This window comes from Leuciscus leuciscus (genome assembly GCF_965113295.1).
Source record: "Leuciscus leuciscus genome assembly, chromosome: 17".
NCBI classification, from domain to species: Eukaryota; Metazoa; Chordata; class Actinopteri; order Cypriniformes; family Leuciscidae; genus Leuciscus; species Leuciscus leuciscus.
In genome coordinates, this window is record NC_138741.1 from 6240449 (window position 1) to 6265967 (window position 25519).

Consider the following 25519-nt stretch of genomic DNA (forward strand, 5'->3'; position numbering starts at 1 on the left):
TTCATGTGTACTAACAATTAGGTAAAAATAATGCAATATAGTGATTAGATATTTCGATTGTTCCAGTAAAAATTAGCACACTTTTGAAAGTCACATGAATGAAGGCAAACAGGACATGTTTTTTTTATTTTTTTTTATTAGAACATCTAATCAGTTGTTTAAATCAAACAAGTTCATATGCAGTAATGTTTGGATTAGATACGTGAATTAAAATGGCTTTGTTTAATTAGTAAAAACAGTGTCCAACAGTGCTTAATTTAGAATTTTGTATGTTATTACAATAATAATACTGGTGAAATCACACCTTTATACCTGACTTACATTAAATTTAACTGATAACTGATGAACTTTAATTTCACTGTAAAATGTATATAATCATTCTCACAAAATGTTTTAAAAAAAATATTGAAATAGTTTGTGCCTTTCACTCTAGATTTTCTGTTTTAAAAAAATGTATTTGCTATTTTTCTAATGGGCTTTTAAATTGCAGTACTGAACATTTGTGAGGGTATAACAAAAAAGTATTTATACATAAAATGTATCTTAAAATGCTGAAGGTTTGATAAAACATTCCCCATTTAATGTGGCCTGCATATAACCAAAATAAAACAATTATTTGGTAAGTTTTTTTTTATTCACCCGCCTGAAATGTACTGTAAATTGTCAATAGTTTAACGGAAGGCCCTTCTACAGTTTTGGTTTGTGGTAATAACAGATGGTTTTTGTATGAAGACTGAATGATCTCTAACACTGTGCTTTACTGGCAGCACAATAATACATAACAGAAGTCCCAGATACATTCAGCTTGAATTCAAGATTTGAGTCTTTTGTACCGTCTCCTGTAATATTGTACTGATTTGTGTATTTATTTTCAATGGTTGGAGCCTTGTTATAAACATATCCAATGAGATTTAGTGCAGTATCACCCTTCATCTGCTCATACCATAATATAATGCGATAGCTTGGTATAGTGTGAGAGCAGGAGAGTGTAACCGGTTCATGAGTTTTAACCAGCAGATCTTTCTGTTTTTGATGAACTTTGTCACTCAGTGATTCCCCTGTTTGAAAGAGACAGAAAAGAGCATTAAAAACAATGTGGAAGTCTAGAGCCATATGAAAATACATAAATGAATGATTCTGTACCTGAGATCAAGAATGGCAGTGCTGTGAAATAAATGAAACACACTGTAAATGTCATGTTGAAGCTTCAGTGCTGGAGCTCTCAGTGATGCACAGAGTAAAACACACATTACACACTCTCTCAGTGTTCTCTGAGAAACAGAAACCTGTCCCACTTCCTCTGATAAATATGTCTTTATATCAGGTTGAGAGGAGACTCCTACTGGTCTTGATAGTAATACAACAGTGTTTTTTAACTGCTGGAATGTTGCACTAAAGTTTTTTATTCATGTGTAGTAACAATTAGGTAAAAAATAATGCAATATAGTGATTAGATATTTCGATTGTACCAGTAAAAATTAGCACACTTTTGAAAGTCACATGAATGAAGCCAAACAGGACTTTTTTTTATTTCTTTTTTTTTATTAGAACATCTAATCAGTTGTTTAAATCAAACAAGTTTTGATTTGAATTTTGTATGTTATTACAATAATAATACTGGTGAAATCAGCCCTTTATACCTGACTTACATTAAATTTAACTGATAACTGATGAACTTTAATTTCACTGTAAAATGTATATAATCATTCTCACAAAATGTTTTTTTTTAAAAATATTGAAATAGTTTGTATCTTTCACTCTAGATTTTCTGTTTTAAAAAAATGTATTTGCTATTTTTCTAATGGGCTTTTAAATTGCAGTACTGAACATTTGTGAGGGTATAACAAAAAAGTATTTATACATAAAATGTATCTTAAAATGCTGAAGGTTTGATAAAACATTCCCCATTTAATGTGGCCTGCATATAACCAAAATAAAACAAAATTATATTTGGTACGTTTTTTTATTCACCCGCCTGAAATGTATAAAATTGTCAATAGTTTAACGGACGGCCCTTCTACAGTTTTGGTTTGTGGTTATAACAGATGGTTTTTGTATGAAGACTGAATGATCTCTAACACTGTGCTTTACTGGCAGCGCAATAATACATAACAGAAGTCCCAGATACACTCAGCTTGAATTCAAGAGTTGAGTCTTTTTCACCGTCTCCTGTAATATTGAACTGATTTGTGTATTTACTTTCAATAGCTGGATTTGTGTAACGTACATATCCAATGAGATTTAGTGCAGTATCACCCTTCATCTGCTCATACCATAATATCATGTCATAGCTTGGTATAGTGTGAGAGCAGGAGAGTGTAACCGGTTCATGAGTTTTAACCAGCAGATCTTTCTGTGCTTGATTAACTTTGTCACTCAGTGATTCCCCTGTTTTAAAGAGACAGAAAAGAGCATTAAAAACAATGAGGAAGTCTAGAGCCATATGAAAATACATAAATGAATGATTCAGTACCTGAGATCAAGAATGGCAGTGCTGTGAAATAAATGAAACACACTGTAAATGTCATGTTGAAGCTTCAGTGCTGGAGCTCTCAGTGATGCACAGAGTAAAACACACATTACACACTCTCTCAGTGTTCTCTGAGAAACAGAAACCTGTCCCACTTCCTCTGATAAATATGTCTTTATATCAGGGTTGAAAGGAGACTCCTACTGGTCTTGATAGTAATCGCACTAATGAGGTGCATACAGCCATATTAAATATTTAGATATTTTACTGAAGTTTATTATTAGGTTTAAGGATTGAAAATATTTGCTTTTATTTGCACACAAATGCAATGTCTATTATGCAACGTGTTTTGTACTATAATCATATACAGTGAGATCACTACATGCTTGATAAAAGTATTCAATAAACCAGGGTTCAGACAATATTTTAATATATCATTACAAAAAGTCTGACAGAACCCTCTAAATGCACACAACAGTTGATTGATGTTTTCATAACCGATAGAGTCTGAAACTCAGGTGTGAGTGTGGATATTAAACTTGTTTTAACCTTTATCTGATAATCACAGTGTGTTTTTGTAAAAGTATGTATTCTGACAGAATAAGATGTGGTCTCACCTACCAGCGCCTGGTTTCCCAGACAGGGCTTAGATTAATCCAGGATTAGGCCTTAGTTCAATTAGGACATTTAAATAGCTTTTATAAACATGCCTTAGAATAAAATATTACTGAAAATGAATGGCCAGAACACATTAAAAGTTTTCTGTTTTCAGTTAAAACGGTGTCGTGTAAGTGGCCCCTTATTTAATAACTAATGATCTTTGCAATAGAAATGAATCAATCAAAACTAACCTTAGCTGGACAATACCTTTATCCGAGAGATGCTGTAAAGCCAAAACAATCTCTGGTACTTTAATTTCCTATTATCACTGTGAAGCTGCTTTGAAACAATCTATATTGTTAAAAGTGCTATATAAATGAAGGTGACTTGAAGGTGTCCTGATGTGCATCTCGAATCAAAACAATGTCACTGACATGTTTTAAGAACAAACATGCATTTTAGTCTCTCTGTGAAACCTGGGGTAAGTGTCTTTAAAGGGGTCATATGACGGTTCTAAAAAGAACATTATTTTGTGAATTTGGTTTAATGCAATACGTTTACGTGGTATTAGGTTCAAAAAAGTAATTATTTTACAAATACTGTACATTAATGTTGCTCCTCTATGCCCCGCCTTTCTGAAACGCATTGATTTTTACAAAGCTCATCGTTCTGAAAAGCACGGTGTGCTCTGATTGGCCAGCAATCCAGTGAATTGTTATTGGCCCAAATACCTTAAGAGTGTGGCGGAAATGTCACATCCCTTACCATATTTAGAAAATCAGCTCCCAAAGCAATAATAACAGGTGATGTCGTTACTACCTTATCAATTCGAGCCCGAATCTGATCTGGAAAATGCAGATGACCAAGCTGATCGATCAACTTGGCCAGCAGAACGTATCAGATTGGTAAGGTTTTATTTCATTGACTTAATTATAGATTATAATGACTTATACTGGGGAAGATCTTTGACAGCTCCCTGAAGGACACAACAGCTCTCCAACAAAACAGAAATGACGTGACGAACTGGCTCGCTGCAGTCAACAAGTCGGGGCTTCCAGGAAAGTACAAAACCTGGATGGACCAGCACGGAATCCTGCCGAGGCTTCTCTGGCCCCTTCTCGTAAACGAGGCTCCCATGACAACGGTAGAAGCACTGGAGAGAACCATCAGTCAGTTCCTCAGGAGGTGGTTAGGGCTCCCACGGTCCCTAAGTAGCATCGCCCTCTATGGCCATAGAGCTTGTCCGAGGAGTTCAAGGTCACACATGCCCGGGAGGTCTTGATGTACCAAGATTCCTGCGATGCCAAAGTCTTCTCAGCTGGAATCTGCGTTAGGATGGGAAGGAAGTGGCAGGCACAGGAAGCGGTGGACAGAGCGGAGGCACGGCTGAGGCATGGTGTCTTGGTTGACAACGTGGCGGTGGGACATGCAGGCCTGGGCAGTTTTCCTAAGCCATGCTATGACAAAGTAAGAGGGAGGGAGAAGCGTCAGTTGGTGCATGACGAGGTGCGGGCAGAGGTGGAGGAAGACCGCCTGACCAAGATGGTTGGTATGCAACAGCAAGGCGCCTGGACTAGGTGGGAGAACACAGAGCAGCAGAAGATCACCTGGGCAGAGTTGTGGAGCTCTGAACCACTGCGCATCAAGTTCCTCATCAGTTCAGTGTATGATCTTTGACCTAGCCCATCCAACCTACACCGCTGGGGCTTGGTAGACTCACCAACATGCCAACTGTGCCAAAGGAGTGGCACACTGGAGCATATCCTCAGCTGCTGTCCAAAGGCTTTGGGGGATGGGCGATATCGCTGGCAACATAACCAGGTCCTCAGGACTCTGGCAGATACAATCACCGCAGCGATTCAGAGCAGTAAGAGTCAGCATCCCTCCAAGCAAACCATCTCCTTTGTCAGAGCTGAGGAGAAGGCACATCAGCAGCCACGCTCCCCAGGTGGGCTCCTCGCCAATGCAAGAGACTGGCACCTTCAAGTGGACCTGGGAAGGCAGATCAAGTTCTCGAATCACATCACGGCCACTTCAGTCCGCCCGGACGTGGTGATAACATCGGAGTCGACCAGGCAGGTAGTAGAGCTTACTGTCCCATGGGAAGACAGATTGGAGGAGGCAAATGAACGCAAGAGAGCCAATTATGCGGAGCTGGTGGAGGATTGCAGGAGCGGCGGCTGGAAAGCACGCAGTGAGCCAGTGGAGGTCGATTGACGGGGCTTTGCTGGACAGTCGTTGCTCCGAACACTTAAACTCCTTGGAGTTAAAGGACAACTGTGCAGGCGAGCCATGAAGAACATCTCTGAGGCTGCCGAAAAAGCCTCACGACGGCTGTGGATTTGGAGGGGGGATCCATGGAGTAGCATGCCACTTGGACACAGGCTGATCACCCAGGGCAGGGTTGCCCGGGCAAGGGTGTCTGTTGATTAAAGACTCGAAACCCAGGCTCATCACTGATGACATGTCCAAGTAACACCAGAAGGTGTATGTTAAAACAATACTCTCTTTTTAAGCATTGCGCCGCGCTACGGGGGGAGAACACTATGTAAACACAAAACCATGTCTGAGTTTGTGATCGTAGAAACGACAACAACGGGCATGAAAACATACTTGCAGGCTGTGAGTCAGAAGCAGCAGAATGTACTTGCAAAGAAGGAATTGCCCCACTTTCTAGAATCAGCCTTTGTGCACAGCCGGCCTTGTAACGTTACTCTCCCATGTTCTGGAAACAGTCCTACGAAAAATGTGCAGCACGCAGTCAAATATTTTGGTTGTACTGTTCTGGAACAGTGTTGTAAATAAATCTTAACCACTGTTTTCTAATTGTGTCCTCTTTTGGAAGGTCATTCTTCCGGCAGATGACCCCGTCCTGCCCTTTGAACCATGTCCCAACCAACCCGATGAGTTCCAGCAGCACTTTACACTTAAACGAAGAGTGTTCCGCAGAATATTCTTCCTTTGCCAAGCCAAAGCCAGGATCCTCAACTCCCCTTCTGCATATAAACAAGGGAAATCGAGCCATCGTCCTCGACGTCCTCCTGCAAATTCGTCCAGGCACCGGCATAAAAACCTGCTCCTCTCCACAGCGCGCACCCCAGCTATCTCACCCTCCGAACCCCAACTCAACCGCTTCCATCCAGTCAAGTGGCAGCAGCACGAACATCCATTTCCCCACAATGACAAACAAAAATCCAGCTCTACACTCTTTTACTCAATTCGCAAACTGGCGAATTTATCCATCTCCCCTCTCCTCCTGTCCCAGTCACCCTTCCAAGTGATTTTCTCGATGATTTCGTAATGATTTCATGCCTAAGCAGTACTTATTTTATTATATTGACCTGGGCTGCTCGTCTTACAGGTTGTATTTCCACAGCACGAAGGTAATTAAGATCTACGTTTTCATGAATGAACTGTTTGTTTTTAAATCTCCTGGTCAACTGGCATTTGTAATGGGTAACGTTAGTCAAACTGCACTTTTCGCTCAACTTCCATTCAAACGCATGCAAGCTTATGCGAAAAAGTTTCACATTTGAACTACGAAATCGCAGTTCAATGACGTTTGACCAGTAGAAGACCGATACGTCATGGCGTGACCTCTTGGCTTGCAGTAAAGTCAAGTAGATTATTTTATTTATTTTTTACATGTTGAGTGTATTACCGTTTATGTTGAATTCATGTTTATAAAAAAGACTCTTCAGAGAGTGACGTCATAAATTTTGCCGTCTGCCGGAAGCTAGTTATAGTCGATAAAGTTTTAAATATGGATATTTTTCTTACACCAACGCATCGCTTCTCTTTAGAAGGCCTTTATTAACCCCTCGGAGCCGTTTGGGACACTTTTATGATGGATATGACGCACTTGTACTGTATGTATTTAAAAAAATAGTGCCTATTCACTCCCATTATTTAGCTTGGAAGAGCATTTTTTTTATATAACTCTATTCGTCTGAAGGAAGAATGTCATATACACCTAGGATGGCTTCAGGGTGAGTAAATCATGAGCTAATTTTCATTTTTGGGTGAACTATCCCTTTAATATCTCAATTGTTTCTCTGACACAGCAATTACATTGTTTCTCAGATTTTCCATTTTAACATTTCTCATCACCACATTCTCATAAGACTTAATTATCTGAGCTTTGCTAATTTTATTACTCAGACATACTTTTGATTACATACAGTAATAGTATTATTTTTATTCTCAAGGAATATTCGGAGAATCATCTGAGACGATGTTGATACCATATGAAGAACTGAGAGTTGAGACTATTACCTGATCTTTCTTTACGCTAAAAAATATTCACATACTTTCACAATTATTTATCAACAAGATATATATAATATGTAATATTTAATATGTTATTGTGAAGCGTCCTTGAGCTTGGGAAAGGTGCTAAATAAATGAAACGTATTATTAAATATGACATCATGTATTGAGATTTCAATAACTTTAATATCCGAGTCAGAATAATTTTTTTATGAAATCACAGGATTCTTGGTGAACTTTTGTATATAACCGAATCTATAAGACAAATCTAATGTTTAATTACAATATCATCCATCTATCCATCCATGCATGCATTGGCTAGTTTCAAAATTTGCATTTTGTGTATCCTAAATGCACACAGTTAAAAGTTTGGGTTTGTGGTAATAACAGATGGTTTTTGTATGAAGACTCAATAATCTCTAACACTGTGCTTTACTGGCAGCACAATAATACATAACAGAAGTCCCAGATACACTCAGCTTGAAATAAAGAGTTGAGTCTTTTGTACCGTCTCCTGTAATATTGTACTGATTTGTGTATTTACTTTCAATGGTTGGATCTGATAAATATACATATCCAATGAGATTTAGTGCAGTATCACCCTTCATCTGCTCATACCATAATATCAGGTAATAGTTTGGTATAGTGTGAGAGCAGGAGAGTGTAACCGGTTCATGAGTTTTAACCAGCAGATCTTTCTGGTTTTGATTAACTTTGTCACTCAGTGATTCCCCTGTTTGAAAGAGACAGAAAAGAGCATTAAAAAACAATGTGGAAGTCTAGAGCCATATGAAAATACATAAATGAATGATTCTGTACCTGAGATCAAGAATGGCAGTGCTGTGAAATAAATGAAACACATTGTAAATGTCATGTTGAAGCTTCAGTGCTGGAGCTCTCAGTGATGCACAGAGTAAAACACACATTACACACTCTCTCAGTGTTCTCTGAGAAACAGAAACCTGTCCCACTTCCTCTGATAAATACGATATGTCTTTATATCAGGTTGAAAGGAGACTCCTACTGGTCTTGATAGTAATTACACCAATTATGTTTTCAAAGAGCAGTACAACTGATCAAAGTGTTTCGTTATAACAGAGAAAAATCTGTTCTTTACTGAAACAGACTTTCAGCATTATATTTAAGGCCTGACCATTTGTAATGCTTTAATGTACCTGTAAAGAGTTACTTCACCGCTGGCAACATGCGCTTTCAATAAAACTATTACATATTACATTAAGTCTGACAAAATCCTCTCACTGAAAACTGTCATGGTTGAGTCTCTATGTACCACAGGAACAGGTGTAAATGAACACTTTCTTGTTGGTTTATCTGTTAATCACAGAGTCAAAGAGATGTTTTTGTAATGAACTGCAGGGATCTGAAACACTGTGTAATATGCAGCACAGAAATACACTGCGCTGTCATTAGATGAGAGACTTTTAATGGTCAAAGATCCATCACTATTCCCATCACCAGACATCTCTATTTTATCTTTGAAATCACTTTCTTCGTACGGTGTTTTTCCAAGCAAATATCCCATTAATATGAACTTGTGATCCTGGTTTTGTCTGTAAAAGTTGATTTGATTGTAACTGGTCACACTGTGTTGACACCGGATCTTTGCAAATTCTCGTTGTCTCTGAATCACATCAGGTGGAGACTGGTCGACTTTGTTACTATGAGAAAATCCTGTGAAAATAAGAGTCACATATTCACAAAACAGAAAAGAGAAAAGGTTGAATGAATGTACAAGAATGCATACAGGGCCTTACCTGAGAAACTGATCAGTGTAACAGTAATTATGATCACAATTCTCATGTTGACACTCAGTGCTGAAGAGAATCCAAACTGTTATGTGGAATATTACTGAAGCAACATCAATGTAAAACAAATCACCACAATATCACTGATATGATGTGGATATACCCATATGAAGAAAGTGGAACCGGTTTGAACCAGGTGGTCAAATTTATCTGGTTAGCATGAGCCCACTAGCACCTGCTGGTAGATGCCGGAACCACAGCGTCTTTCTCCACTAACAGCCGTTTAAAAATAATCATGTATTCTGACAGAATAAGATGTGGTCCCACCTACCAGCGCCTGGTTTCACAGACAGGGCTTAGATTAATCCAGGATTAGGCCTTAGTTCAATTAGGACATTTAAATAGCTTTTATAAACATGCCTTAGAAAAAAATATTAGGAATGTGCATCTTGAGAAAAAACTATAGCATTGACATGTTTTAAGATATATCAGTGCAAGTTGCTTTCAGTTAAATTAGCATCTGTTGACCCTTTCCCTTACACCTTATCCCACCCTTAAACCTTACCATTCACACCAGGCTTATTTATCTTAACAAGCAAAGCTTCCTTGGTCAACCAGAATAACCAGAAAGATCAATGGTCGGTCAGCCTCCAGCATATGAAGCCAAACCAGTAATAATCAGCATATAGTACATGAGCATGGAAATACATGCAGGTTTTACTGGGTCTGTTCAGCGGGACTGACTGTCACTGTCACAGAAACAGGTTTAGTGGTTTGTAGCAGGTGATGAACAGTATCAGCTGTTTTAGTGCACACTACAGATATCCTGATGTGATAAAGATGGTTTTTGCTCTGGGTTGTGGGGATTTAACACACTGTGAGTTCGGGCTGCACAGTAATAGACTTCGCTGTCGACTGACGTCAGATTGTGGATTGTTAGTGTGGCACGACTTCTGCCATCTCCATCCAAGACGATTTTGTTTTTAAATTCATCTTCTGGAAATGGAGAATTCAAATTAAGATAACCAAGAAAAATTAATCTCCTGTCCTCGGATTGTTTATACCAGAGAATGAGATCAAAGCCCTGGTCAGAATGTGAGCAAGTGAGAACAGCAGATTCTATGGGGATTCTCATCAGGTCTGGAGGAGACTGAGACACTCTCTGACTTTGAACAAGACCTAAACAGAAAGAAATGGTGAATGGTATTTTCAGAACATTATTTTCTTTCTATTAAAGAACATGCTTTGGACAATCTTACCTGTCAACAGGACAACGAATATGACAAACATTATCATCATGATGATATTCTGCACATAGTCAGTGTATGATGGAAAGCAGCTCAACACTTACTGACAACACTGAGACAAAATAAAAGTCATGACAAGTGACAGGAAGTGACGTGTTTTTACTCCAGGAATAAAAATCACAACTGAGATCTATTTAATATCTCAATTGTTTCTCCCACACAGCAATACAATTTTCAATTTTAACATTTCTCATCATCTCATTCTCACAAGACAAAATTATTTGAGCTTTGCTAATTTTATTACTCAGACAAACCTTTGATTACACACAGTAATAGTATTATTTTTATTCTCAAGGAATGTTAGGAGAATCATCTGAGACGATGTCGATACCATATGAAGAACTGAGAGTTGAGACTATTACCTGATCTTTCTTTACGCTTAAAAAATTCACATATTTTTACAAATATGACATTACGTATTGAGGTTTCAACAACTTTAAAGGGATAGTTCACTTTGAAATTAATTTTTTGGTATGTTTTAGCTTACCTCAAGGGCATCCAAGATGTAGGTGTCTTTTTTTCCGCAGTAGTTTCAATTTTGATATTTTTAGGTCAAACCGTTCTTGTCTGTCAGTCATATAATGCAGGTCGATGGTCACTGTCTCAAAGAGCAAGCACAGAGTCCAAATTAAAACAATTCCCCGTCGTCCAAATTAAACAATTCCCCATCGTAAGTACACATTGATGGCCTAAGACACGAAACGAGCGGTTTGTGTGAGAAAACGAACAGTATTTATATCGTTTTTACCTCTTATACACAGCCATGTCCAAGTGATCTGATCTGACGTGTACGCAGACTGGTGCATAGATATATACACTAGATGTCGCCTTAAAGACATTCGTTCCAATGAACTGCCGTAGACAAGGCGACATCTAGTGTATATATCTACATCTTGGATGCCCTTGAGGTAAGCTAAAACATACCAAAAATTAATTTCAAAGTGAACTATCCCTTTAATATCCGAGTCAGAATCATTTATTGTAAAATCACATCATTCTTGGTGTATTTTTGTATTCAACCAAATCTATAAGACATTAAATATTTAATTACAATATCCAACAACATCCATTTATGGCTAGTTTCATAATTAGCACTTTATGTATATGCACACAGTTAAAAGTTTTGGTTTGTGGTTATAACAGATGGTTTTTGTATGAAGACTGAATGATCTCTAACACTGTGCTTTACTGGCAGCACAATAATACATAACAGAAGTCCCAGATACGTTAAGCTTGAATTCAAGAGTTGAGTCTTTTGCACCGTCTCCTGTAACTGTGAACTGATTTGTGTATTTACTTTCAATGGCTGGAGCTGTGTAATATACATATCCAATGAGATTTAGTGCAGTATCACCCTTCATCTGCTCATACCATAATATCACATAATACTCTGGTATAGTGTGAGAGCAGGAGAGTGTAACCGGTTCATGAGTTTTAACCAGCAGATCTTTCTGTGTTTGATTAACTTTGTCACTCAGTGATTCCCCTGTTTGAAAGAGACAGAAAAGAGCATTAAAAACAATGTGGAAGTCTAGAGCCATATGAAAATACATAAATGAATGATTCTGTACCTGAGATCAAGAATGGCAGAGCTGTGAAATAAATGAAACACACTGTAAATGTCATGTTGAAGCTTCAGTGCTGGAGCTCTCAGTGATGCACAGAGTAAAACACACATTACACACTCTCTCAGTGTTCTCTGAGAAACAGAAACCTGTCCCACTTCCTCTGATAAATATGTCTTTATATCAGGGTTGAAAGGAGACTCCTACTGGTCTTGATAGTAATTACACCAATTATGTTTTCAAAGAGCTGTACAACTGATCAAAGTGTTTTGTTATAACAGAGAAAAATCTGTTCTTTACTGAAACAGACTTTCAGCATTATATTTAAGGCCTGACCATTTTTATTGCTTTCATGTACCTGTAAAGAGTTACTTCACCGCTGGCAACATGCGCTTTCAATAAAACTATTACATATTACATTAAGTCTGACAGATCCTCTCACTGAAAACTGTCATGGTTGAGTCTCTATGTACCACAGGAACAGGTGTAAATGAACACTTTCTTGTTGGTTTATCTGTTAATCACAGAGTCAAAGAGATGTTTTTGTAATGAACTGCAGGGATCTGAAACACTGTGTAATATGCAGCACAGAAATACACTGCGCTGTCATTAGATGAGAGACTTTTAATGGTCAAAGATCCATCACTATTCCCATCACCAGACATCTCTATTTTATCTTTGAAATCACTTTCTTCGTACGGTGTTTTTCCAACCAAATATCCCATTAATATGAACTGGTGATCCTGGGTTTGTCTGTAAAAGTTGATTTGATTGTAATTGGTCACACTGTGTTGACACCGGATCTTTGCAGATTCTCGTTGTCTCTGAATCACATCAGGAGGAGACTGGTCGACTTTGTTACTATGAGAAAATCCTGTGAAAATAAGAGTCACATATTCACAAAACAGAAAAGAGAAAAGGTTGAATGAATGTACAAGAATGCATACAGGGCCTTACCTGAGAAACTGATCAGTGTAACAGTAATTATGATCACATTAATCATGTTGACACTCAGTGCTGAAGAGAATCTAATCTGAAAACAGTGCAGCAACAGCGATAAAAAACCATCACCACCTCAATATGACTGATATTTTGTGGATGTGTGCACAAATATGAAGAAAGTGTAACTCTGCTTTAATTGGGCCTATAGCTGATTAGCAAGACACGCTAGCCCCTGCTGGTAGATGTTGTAATTACCTCAAGGGAAAAATTATTTTTCTCCATTGACAGCCATTTTAATTAAGCTTTTTATCGTAGATTATTTATCAGTTCAATTTATGGAGAGCTTATTGGGGTGAAATAGGTTTATACGAAGTGCCTTTGAGATAACTTGTTATGCTAATGAATAGTTATCTCCATGTATATAGACCTCCTTGAATTAAAAAATGCAACGTGTGTCATCATGTGACAAACATAGTGAGGTCATGTGACTGCAATGTAGAATAATACAGTTAAAAATGTTTATTGACTGTATTGAGTCACATTATAAGTCACAAGCAAGGGCAGAGAAGTAGTTTGTTTGAGAAGAACATACAGGTTTAGTGGTTTGTAGCAGGTGATGAACAGTATCAGCTGGTTTAGTGCATATTCTGATGTGATAAAGATGGTTTTTGCGCTGGGTTGTGGGGATTTAACACACTGTGAGTTCGGGCTGCACAGTAATAGACTGCGCTGTCGACTGACGTCAGATTGTGGATTGTTAGTGTGGCGCGACTTCTGCCATCTCCATCCAAGACGGTTTTGTTTTTAAACTCCTCTTCAGGATTTTTAAAATTGTTGTTGAGGTAACCAAGAAAAATGAATCCCCTGTCCTCGGATTGTTTATACCAGAGGATGTGTTCAAAGCCCTGGTCAGAATGTGAGCAAGTGAGAACAGCAGATTCTGTGGGGATTCTCATCAGGTCTGGAGGAGACTGAGACACTCTCTGACTTTGAACAAGACCTAAAAAGAGTGAAGTTGTGTATGAATGATACAAGGTCATTTTCAGGAAATTCATTGCCTTTAAAGTACATATTTTGAAGAATCTTACCTGGCAACAAGGTGAAGAATAGAGCAAACATTATCACCATTGTGGCATTTAGCATAGTCAGTGTATGATGGAAGGCAGCTCAACACTTACTGACAACACTGAGACAAAACAAAAGTCACAAGTGAAAGGAAGTGACGTGTTTTTACTCCAGGAAAGAAAAATCACCTCAATTGTTCTGCTATACAGCTATGCTAACCTTATTTAATGTATAGTCAAGTCACATTTATTAATATAGCACTTTTTACAATACAGATTGTTTCAAAGCAGCTTTACAGAGATAACAGGAAAATAATGCAACAAAGTTTGTTTCTTGAAGAAAATAGCGTCTCAGTCCAGCTTAAGTAAGTTCAGTGAGGGTTCAGTTTTGTTGTAAAAAAGTTATTCATTTAGTTCATTTAGCTCATATAATGGTGTCAATGCTGGCAGATCAATAATATTGTTGAATATTAAATTAAATGTTAAATTAGCTGCATGCACTTGCTGGACATGTCAACAACGGTATAATTTGTGCCTTTTTTTATTGATCCTATGTGATTTTAGAAGAAACATCTGAGACAAAGTAAACTAAATGAATAACTGAGAATAGAGAACGTGAAGTCTAATGAGCTATGAAAGAGCAAACTCTGAGAAATAATAATAGAAACAAATACTGGGACTGTACATGCATATTTTTTTTTTATTAAATAAAAGATTGAGTGGGGCTGAACTCTTCCTTTATACTTAACATTGCAATTTCCTCTATGATAAATACATCACAGCATTCATGAACAAATAAACTCACATCCCACATTTAGTCCCACTTTATATTAATTGTCTATATATACTAACATTATCTGTGTACTAACTACTAACATTAAAATCATTTGATACAATGCACTTATTGTGTACATGTTTTCACATTGTACTTAGCCTATAAAAAAAAGGTAACACTTTATTTTACAGTGTCCTTGTTACATATGTTGCATGTACTTACCATAGTAAGAAAATTATGCATAATTACATGCAATTAACCCTCAACCAAATCCTAATCCTACCCTAACCCTATAGTAAGTACAATGTAGTTGCTTAATATTACTCAGTACATAAATATATAATTACACTGTAACAATGACACCTTAAAATAAAGTGTAACCAAAAAAAAAAAATACCTGTATCTTAATTACAAACCTCACACCTTAACCCACCCTTAAACCTGACCATACCAAATGCAATATCGCAATACAACATGAAGACAATAAGTACATTGTACCTAACTTTTTTATGTAAGTACATAGTAGATAAAGTGTTTATATACTGTACATAGTAGTAGTTTGATTAAACTCTCAAAGGACTATGAATGCCTCCAATGAGTCGCTTTGAGTAAATGTTTGGATGTACAGTAAGTGCATAACTAATGTAAAGGGATTCAAAACATAAGATGTGAAAATAAACAGGAAGTCTTGGGGTTTCTTTCATTGTCATGGTGTTAAATTAAATATACTTTATGAACAAGAGACAGCCATCTCTGTGGTTGATTATTGTTATAACTGGCAGAGTCTCAAATACAGTAAACCCCACAGGAGCAGGTGCGAATGAAGATATTCAACTATTCAAAGAGATGTTTTTGTAGTGAACTGCAGGGATCTGAAACACTGTGTAATATGCAGCACAGAAATACACTGCGCTGTCATTAGGTGAGAGACTTTTAATGGTCAAAGATCCATCGCTATTTCCATTCCCAGACATCTCTATTTTTTCAGTGAACTCTTTTTCTGGGTTTGGTCCTTTTAGAAGCAAGTATCCCATGAATGTGAACCCTTGGCCCTGGTTTTGTCTGTACCAGTTGATTTGATTGTAACTGGTCACACTGTGTTGACACCGGATCTTTGCAGAATCTCCTGGTCTGTGAATCACATCAGGTGGAGACTGGTTGACTTTGTTACTGTGAGAAAATCCTGTGAAAAAGTAGAACATATTCATGTCAAAACAGAAAGGAGAACAAGTGGAATTACTTTAGAATATATATATATATATAGACAGAGCCCTACCTGAGAAAGTGATCAATGTGACAGTAACTATAATGACAACTCTCATGTTGACACTGGAGAAAAGCTAAATCTGAAAGATAATGTGAGCACATCAGTCCAGCAATGACACTGTAAAACACACAACAAAACTGAGATGCCAGAGGTCGCAGAACCCTCTATAGTGAATGTGTTGTAGTACGGCTCCACCTATTGAAAAGTAGGCATGTCATACAGTAGCTCTTTCAAATTCACCAAAAGATGAAAACTCTCTCATCCTTTACTTGCATTCGTGTTGTTCCATCTAGACCTGTTACTTTATTTTATTTTTTTTTTTATCTGTGACACAACAAAGATATTTAGCAGGTTTTGCTTCTCCATACAATAAAAGGGTATTGGGAGTGAGGTTGTTGAGTTCCAAAAATGACAAAATAGCATTATGAAAATAATATTTAAGTAATTGATAATGACCCATATGCTATACAAATGGATTGTGTAAGGAACAGAAGAACACTTTTTATAGAACAACATTTCCACAGTTATTGCCCATGAAATATTGTGAATTGTTCCAGTAAAAATTGTAATTACAAAAAAAGTATAAAATTACAACATTTAAGTTTAACCTAATTAAAAAATGTGATGAATTGCCACAACTAATGAAATAGACCCTTGCCTTGAGAACACAGCTCAACCTTTTGGCTAAAATCTACCTTCATAATACAGTTCACCATTATGCCTTTAATCTTTATATAAAATTATGATTTATTTTATCATTATTATTTTATCTCAATGAAGAAACTTGAAATGGGTGCATTGCATGAAAATGATATGTTGTGGGTTTATTCATGTGCTGATAATTCTGTGGTGAAGTGGTTTAACAGAAGGTTTCTGTAGGAGTGATTAAAGGGTCTCTACCACTGTGCTTTGCTGGCAGCACAGTAATATATCGCAGTACTCCCAACAAGTTTATTTTCTAACGTGTAATTAAGAGTAGAGTCTTTTGCACCATCTCCTGTAACGGTGAACTGTTTTGTGAATTTGCTTTTTGAATGGTTGGATTTGTGTAATAAACATATCCAATGAGATGTAGTGCAGTATCACCCTTCATCTGCTCATACCATAATATCATGCGATAGTCTTTAATGGTGTGAGAACAGCTGAGCTGAACTGTTGTCTCAGCGTTTGTTATCAGATGCGCTGGAGTCTGATGAACTTTGTCACTTAATGATTCTCCTGTTTAAAACAGACAAAAAATATATTATGTTTTTGAAATTAGTAAGTAAAACAAAACAAATAAAGAAATAGTTTACCTGAGACCCAGAATAGCAGAGTTGTTAAATTAATCAAGCACACTATAAATGCCATTTTGATTCAGTGCTGGAGGAGTGACATGAATGAACAACAGTGTGTGTGTGTGTGAGAGAGAGAGGGTCTGAACAGGGTGTGTGAATGAACCACTAAAAAAAAAAAAAAACTTTTATTTAGGCTCAAAGGAGACCCCTACTGGTTATTTCAACAAATCGACTGGAAACGACTCAAAATCAGCTCTAAATTGAGTTTAGTTTGTTAAAAAAACAACAACAAAAAAGCATATATTACTATAAGTTAATGGCTTTGATTTTGGCGTCTGCCATACTGACAATTGAGAAATGACGTGTGAGGGAAAAAAAAGAAAAAAAAAGAAAAAAAATTTGCATTTTGTTTATTTAAGACCTGGTGTAAATGGACCAAAAGCAAACAAATCTGACCAAAAAGAGTAAGTAATATTCGGCTCATCGTGTGATTTCAATCTGTTGATGAATCACTCGGTGCGGAATAAAAAAAAATAAAAAAAAGCCAATTATATCACTTTTAAGCTATATTTTTACTGAATGCATTTCTCATGTGGAAAAAAAGATTAAATTCTGTGTGTAATCTAAAATAATAACACATTACAAATGTATGCAAATACGTTTCTCATCCCTGCATGTAGAAATGAACTGACTGAGAGCAGATGAGCAGGTGTTAGATGTTAATCTGCAGGGGAAGGACTGCATGTTTTTGTTGAACGTATATATTGGTCTATATTGCTGTGCATCCTGCTTTGCACAGAAGTAAACACCACTGTCAGAGATCTGTACTTTAAAAAGAGTCAGGTCTAAAGCTGCCCCGTTCCTCACAGCGGATGCTCGCTGCTCAAATTTCTTTTCCCAGGTTTCTGATGCAACATAGAAATACACTATCTGCTCCAGTGGCTCAGTCGATGTTTTTCTGAACCAGTACATGCTGTTGTGTGATGTTTCAATCTGAGAACACGATATAGTCACATTGAGATCCTTGGATACAAAGAGATCGGATGATTGCTTTAATCCCAAATCTGTAAAAGAATACATTTGTGAGAAAAGAAGGAATTTTAATGAGAACAATCACAACACACATTTAAAACCAGTTTAAGAGGGTTAATAAATAAACAAAAAATTTTACATTATTATTTTCGTGTTACTGACACATTTAAGTTAAATTATTATTTTTTTTTGCCTACCAACTGGAAGAAGCAAGAGCAAAAGCAGCAAACCAAACATTTTGTAAAGAAAGTGTTGTGACGAAACTCATCAGCATGTGAGGACATCTAGTGGATTGATCATTTAATGGTGGAAAAGATTAGTCCCGCCTTCAAAAACAAGAACTGGTCTAATCTAGCTGCTAAATGGAGTTATGAGAAAGCAAGCAATGAAAGCATGTATGTCTGCAAAGGCAGCTCATATTCTGTAGCGGTGCTTGTCACATTTCCTTATATTTTCATTTAGGCTTTGTGTAAAATTTTGCAATGTGTTAGATGTTTGATTACACCAAAAATGTTAGATCGGATCTCCCGAATATTGGATCCAGTCTCTTTACCAGATCCCGTCAGAAGACATCCGTTTTGTCTGGAATCTGAAACTGTATTAGAGTTTTGTCTGATAAGAGTTTTGTCCCTTAAACCCAACCATACCATCAAACCTGTCGCTAAACTTACCGGTCATCCGCCAAAATAACAGCAAAAGTGTTTTGCAAAACAACATGAACACTATAAGTACATTGTACCTATTTTTTCTTCATAGTAGTTAAATACACCATAAAGTGGGACCCTGTGTGAATGTTCTACACACTAAGAAAAAAAAAAAAAAAACTTTAAAGAACTGTTTACTGAAATGTAATTTAAAATTGACTATTTGATCCAATATCTGTGCTGTTTTATTGCTTATTAGAGAATTGTGCATTAGCTTAGCAACACTGTGAGAATCAGTTGTGAGTTCACATGAAATCATCATGGAGTGTTAAAATTCTGTCCAAGTGTTAAAACTCACTAGGTTTTGGAACAGAGTTATAGTGTATCTAGCAGTGGTTTATCACAGGTGTGAGACCTATAATAATTCTTAGCGATAGGTTTTTGTATGGGAGGAACAGATTTGGTGTTACTGTGTAATAGGCTGCACAGAAATAAACAGCATTACTCTCTAATGTAGGACTGATCAAAGTTAAAGAGCCATGAAACTTATTGGCATCTCCCTCTATTTTAATTTTGTCCTTGAAATCTGTTTCTGGGTATCCAGTGTCACCCAAAAGATATCCCATGAACGTCAACTCTTTGCTCTTGGATTGCTTGTACCACAGCAGGCGGTCATAGCTTGGGATTTTGTGAAAGCACTTAATCTCATGAGATTCTCCTCCATCATTTATTATCAGATCATGAGGTTTCTGGTGAACAGTCATGTCCACCTTTTCACCTGTGGAAAGAATTGAAATCACAATTACAAACTTAAAGTTGTATAATTATGAGGAATATTATGACATTGAAAGACTCAACCAAAAAGAATCAACATTACCTGGGACCAATGAAGCCAAACTTATATATATAGCGAGTTTCAGGAGCATTATGAGTTTATAGTGGGTGCTTTAGTTGTAGTGACAGGTCAGATGTGGATTCATATAGTAGACTTACAGAATGCCATGGAGAAAACAAGTGTGTGAAGACACACTGCCCCCAGCTGACAGAAAACAGAGCTGATGCATTCAATTAAAGCTGTTTGGAAAAAAAAAAAACTTAGATTGTGATCTTTGCAAATGTGTAAGGATGTCGTCTAACAGGTGAGAGTTTTTGTGGGGCTCAATGTTCATTTTTAGTACTGTGTTCGTGCAGCACAGAAGTACATGCCATTGTCTTGAGTTTGCCTTAGTTTTATAGATTGAAGATATGCTTCCTTTTCTCCGTCCCCACTCACATTAAAGAACTCTGTAAATTCTTTCTCAATAGTTAGTGATTTATAATACAGAAATCCAATGAGTTTAAAATCTGAAGCACCAATCAGCTGCTGATACCACAAAATACTGACAAATTCAGAACTGCTGTGGCTGCACTTGAGATCCAATGTGCCATTAAGATTCAGTAGTAGATCAGGAGGTTCTTGGTGAACTTTACTGCCACTAGCAGGTCCTGGACAAAAGGAAATTATGTATTAATTATGAGTAATGTAAAATTGTACTCATTTGGAAATATTTATACTACTGATGGGCGCTGAATTACCTGTTTGCCAGAACACAGAGGCAATAACCACAACCAAAACGTGTGTCATGTTGAATGAGCCTCGAGTGAGAGTCAGAACTGAAGTCATTTGAGGTAAAAGACACAGGATGTGACATCACACCTCTCAGCTAACAGGGAACATTCTCAGAACTGGCAAGCAGATGTTTGGACGGTAAACCACATTGTCAGATTAAATCATAAGTCAAAACAACTTCAATTTGATAATCATTTTGTGGGCAAATGTAGCCTGTCAGCAGGTTTCTGTAGAGGTGATACAGCACATGTGTGGCACTGTGGAGATGCTGCACAGAAATATGTGCCAGTATCATTAAACTCAAGGTTTCTTATGGTTAATTTGCCATTATCATTTCCATTTCCTTCTAGAACCAATTTGTTTTTGACTTCAGTCTCTAACTGAGGCACTGAACCAAGGAGATATCCCAAAAAAACAAGCTGTCTGTCCTGGGTTTGTTTATACCACAGGATACAATTATAGCTTGAGATGCTGTGAGAACAGTGAAGCGCTGGAGACTCGAGAACATTCTCTAGCATGTCATGAGGATTCTGATGAACTTTATCACTGAGAGAGGAACCTACAAAAACAAGATCATGAATAATGAATTTCGTCTCTGCAGATTGGGTTTGGAGTTTAGCTGATATCATATGAGTGAACAGGTTTTATATAAAAGAAATAAGAACACATACCCTGAATCCAGAGTGAAGAACATATACAGGTTGCAAAAGTTAATTTGATCATAAGTTGACACATGTTTGAGACCTTGTAAGTTAATTTGCATTAAGAGCATTGATGGTGAACAGTGTGATGCTGTTGCCAGTGCCGAATGAATGAGATATGAGATTTAAGAAACGTTTCCATCTTGAACAGAGGATATTGAGTTCAAATCTAAGGTACATCTACACACAATTACAACACTTCCCTCTGTTGTTCACTTTTCAAACTACAACATGAATGATAAGGTGCACCCCCCTTTAGATTAGAAATTTTATTAAATTATTTCAAATTAAATTATTTAATATAACTCTCATGCTCATGTTAGCTTTTTTTATTGGGAAATGGGGACGTTAAGCTCCCAAATGGGAAAATAAAAGTAACTTTTCAGGCTGTCCATCACACAAAGCTGTTGCATGTTTGCATGGCTTCAGAAAACATGGATATTTTATGGTGCTTTTGCACTGTTTTTGAAGCATGAAAGCTCCAGTTTCCACTCATTGTAATGTCATGTTATTAATACAGCAGGGTTTTTGCAGAGAAGGAAGGGAACCCACAGCACTGTGTGTACTAGCAGCGCAGAAGTACACTGCACTGTCCTCAGGCGAAAGACTCTGTAGTTTTAAAACGCTGTTTTTATTTGCATTGCCTCCCAGATTTATGTTCTTTTGGAATTTATCCTCGACTGTTTCACTAGTACCCACAAGATATCCAAGCAACTCCAAACTTCCACCACGTGTTTGTTTGTACCAGAGCATGACATTGTAAGATGAACTATGAGAACAGTGGAGCTCTTCTGATTGTCCAGGATATTTGATCAGATCAGTTTGAGTCTGATGGACATCTTGGCTATTTGAAACATCTGTTTAAACAAAAAATTGTAATATATATAAAAAACATAATGCAGTTCTGTTTATTAATTTAGCATCTTGATTTTTTGAATAATCATTTATTTATATCATGTATTCTAATAATTAATATTGATACCATAACTTCACAAACAATGTGAAGGATTTAGTCAAATAGTTTGTACCTGAGAGACAGATGAGAAAAGCAACGCTGACGAGAGTCCTGAACATGTTCAGAAAAGAGATGCGTGTGTGTGTGTGTGTGTGTGTGTGTGTGTGTGTGTGTGTGTGTGTGTGTGTGTGTGTGTGTGTGTGGACAAACCTTCACCATCACCTTCCTCTCACTACGTTAGAGAGAACACACACTCGTTTTGAGTGTAATAGTAGGTTAAGTTAGTACGAGAAAGGTTGTGTTCACAGGAGTCATGGTTAACACCTCCTGCTGTCCATGTGTCAAATTTCAGGTTCGTTACATATCCTAAAGCTGGATTTCTAAAGGAATAGTTTAAAATTCTGTTTTCGATTACTCACCCACATCGCATGTTGTTCCAAGTCTGTATAAAGTAAGTGTATAGCACAGGCGCGTCGTTAGACATGGGCCTCCGGGGCTTCAGCCCCGGATGTTTTTTTTATAGCCCCGGATCTCAAAAAAATTTATTTATTGATCATTATTATTAGGCAAAGTGGCAAGCAGCACGAGTCCACGAGCCGTGAGAGCAGGGCGTGGACAGTAGCGTGAGTGTTAATGAGTCACCTGAATTCAAGTTCAAGCACCGGTTTCAAGTTTCTCACGGATGAACTTCGGGGGCGCGCGCGCCGCACCGGTTTAAAATAACTAACGCAGTCAGCACCGCCGCACAGTCTTCAGTCACACCAGATGTTGTCAGGCTATATGTCAGTAAAACTCAGAAAAACGAACTTACTTACGTCGTGCCAGCCGTTTGCTCGCGGCTCAATCACGCGCAAATGCGGCGCGCCCTGTATCACGCAAAATAAACTAGCATGTAACGTCGTGTTCTGTCGTCAATTAAGTATTGAAATAACCAAAAGGGAGATTAAAGCTGCGTCAAAACTATGTCGGGGCTTTTGTATTCCTTTGTAGGCTACATAAATGTTACACATTTTGGCGTAGCCCTACTCAATTTTCATTATTAATATTCTAACATTTTATCAATATTGCAAAGTCATCAAAACTAACTAAATATTTTGTGACCAAAAATGTGAAAAATAGGCCTACATCTAGCCTAAATGATCGTTCATGACATTCTTTTAACTATAAGCCACCCAATTTGTCTAGATCTGTATTATTTCCTTTGTATAATGTGCTTAAATATTGCTGCGCAGTCGTGTGATTTAGTCTGCTTGATTAAAATTATTACAATGTATTCCTAACTCTGATATGTAGCCTATATATAAGGTCCTCGAATGTGTTCGAAAATTTCACCAGCATCAGCCTTTTCACAGTTTCTATCACTCCGCTTGTCTGTGTTTGCACAACTTGCATCATTAGGCCAGTAATGGTGACAAGTGACTGTCTTTATGAGTGAACAATTGAAATTTAATTGAACTGATTTAATAGTGCCAAAAACATTGATTAACTCAAGAAAGAAACAAGTTGCTGAAACCAATCTTTAATGCTAAAAAGTTTACATCTATGCAAAATAATCCTTGAAAGATTTCTCATTTAAGGCCATTCCTGTTTGGAATATGTGGTTGTGTATTGTCAACAATAAGCAGAAACATTCTGCATTTCCATTTTCTAGTGTGGATCATTCATTTCAACATTTATTCTCATTTTCATGTTTAAGAATCTGTTATCTGCTTGACAAATAATTTATGCTACTGCCGACTGACATGCTTTTAAAGCTATTGTTATCAAAAAATGTTGGCCGTCAAACACCTTAAAATGTACATATGTAAGTCTGAGAAATAAAAATTTTCTCGGGGGAGCATGCCCCCCAACCCCCCTAACTACTTCACATTTGAATGTGTGTGTCTGTGTGGTAGTATGGCCTGGTGTGGCCACAGTGCCAGGACTGAATTTTTTAACCAGTCTGCCTGCATATAGGCCTACAATATACATTATTCTCTATATCGAATCATGTTATCTTGTTACCCACCCTAGCCCCTGACGTTTAGGGCTCAGCCCCTGATGTTTTTAAAACCTAGAAACGCCCCTGGTATAGCATATTCATGCTGCCCTTTGCCATATGAAAGCACACACTAAGAAAAAATGAATGTTTGCCTACACTTCTGAATCTATAAAGTAAAGCTTTAAGTAAGGAAAATACAGAAAAGTTTTTATTCACTGATAGTTTTCCTTTCCATCGTAGCTCTTAAATAAATAAAAAACTTTGCCAGAATTGATGGCAATGATGTCAAATGGCTTTGGTTCTCATGTGTCTCGTATTTGATAATGGTGTGCCAAGTTTGAAAAGCGTTAACAGGTATACCATAGCAATATTGTGATGATTTATGAAATTAATGAATGATGTATTGTGTATTGTCAATGTGAAGTCAGTAAAAGTTGATCCTGGAACAACATTCCAATCAACCAATCAGATTTGAGGGATTCATGTAAATTGTTGGTTTACCTCATAGGTTAAAGGCTTCTACGTGATTCTTGTTCTCCTAAAATTACCCTCTGATTTTGCCAAGTTAGACATTCCTGGATCAACATATTTTGTTGATCCTGGAACAACATTCCTGACTGAAAATTTAGTCCCAACCCTATCCCTACCCCTAAACCTAACCCTACCCATAACTTATCCCTAAAATCAAAGGGAAATGAAAGGTGAATAACACTGATGTAGAAGCACCTAACCCGGAATGTAAGCCTAAACTTGACATAAACTGTACACTTGTCCCTCAAATCTGATTGGTTGATTTCAATGTTGTTCCAACATGCCCTGTGAGGCATGTTGTAAAGAAAATGTATTGAGATGTTGCTATTAATTTGGTTAGTTTTGACATAGAATGTGTCAAAAAAAGAAATTGCTGAAAAATATTCAATCTTAAATGGTTGATGTCATCCAAAAACACATAGACCAACGCTACTTTTGCGTCATCGAAGGGTAACGCCCCTTTTTGGGGGAAGACAAACGGATTCCCCTGAGAACAGAACTCGCTCGCTCTAGACCTGCAAAGTTTCTTGATAGCAAAAATGGCACAAACATACACTCTCTTTGCCGGCCGAGGACCGTGAGCGGTATTTAAAGAAGCTTAGCTACTGGATAGGGGGTGACCCTTTGAAATGGTCGAAAACTGGATTAATGACCCCACGCAGTGGCCAAATATGGACTATTCAGACATCTACCACTATCTCGTGGAATCACCAAGTAAGTAACGTTAGCCTATTTTTTTGTCATTAACACACTCACAGTATGAC

The 25519-nt window shown here is 37.3% G+C and overlaps 4 long non-coding RNA genes across 4 annotated transcripts; all 4 read right to left on the minus strand.

Moving 5' to 3' along the window:
- Positions 1–7772: 7772 nt before the first annotated feature.
- Positions 7773–9338, minus strand: LOC309479724. Its single transcript, XR_014199406.1, has 3 exons — positions 9115–9338; positions 8159–9031; positions 7773–8072 (listed from the first exon to the last, which is right to left on the minus strand). It is a non-coding gene; the product is annotated as an uncharacterized lncRNA (long non-coding RNA).
- Positions 9339–11370: 2032 nt separating this feature from the next.
- On the minus strand, positions 11371–13570 carry LOC309479716. Its single transcript, XR_014199399.1, has 3 exons — positions 12935–13570; positions 11984–12851; positions 11371–11898 (listed from the first exon to the last, which is right to left on the minus strand). It is a non-coding gene; the product is annotated as an uncharacterized lncRNA (long non-coding RNA).
- A 1707-nt stretch (positions 13571–15277) lies between these two features.
- On the minus strand, positions 15278–18717 carry LOC309479707. The gene is made up of 5 exons (XR_014199387.1): positions 18532–18717; positions 17321–18366; positions 17129–17243; positions 16035–16142; positions 15278–15941 (listed from the first exon to the last, which is right to left on the minus strand). It is a non-coding gene; the product is annotated as an uncharacterized lncRNA (long non-coding RNA).
- Positions 18718–19320: 603 nt separating this feature from the next.
- Positions 19321–21389, minus strand: LOC309479031. The gene is made up of 4 exons (XR_014199138.1): positions 21259–21389; positions 20554–21146; positions 19856–20463; positions 19321–19756 (listed from the first exon to the last, which is right to left on the minus strand). It is a non-coding gene; the product is annotated as an uncharacterized lncRNA (long non-coding RNA).
- Between the last annotated feature and the right edge of the window lie 4130 nt (positions 21390–25519).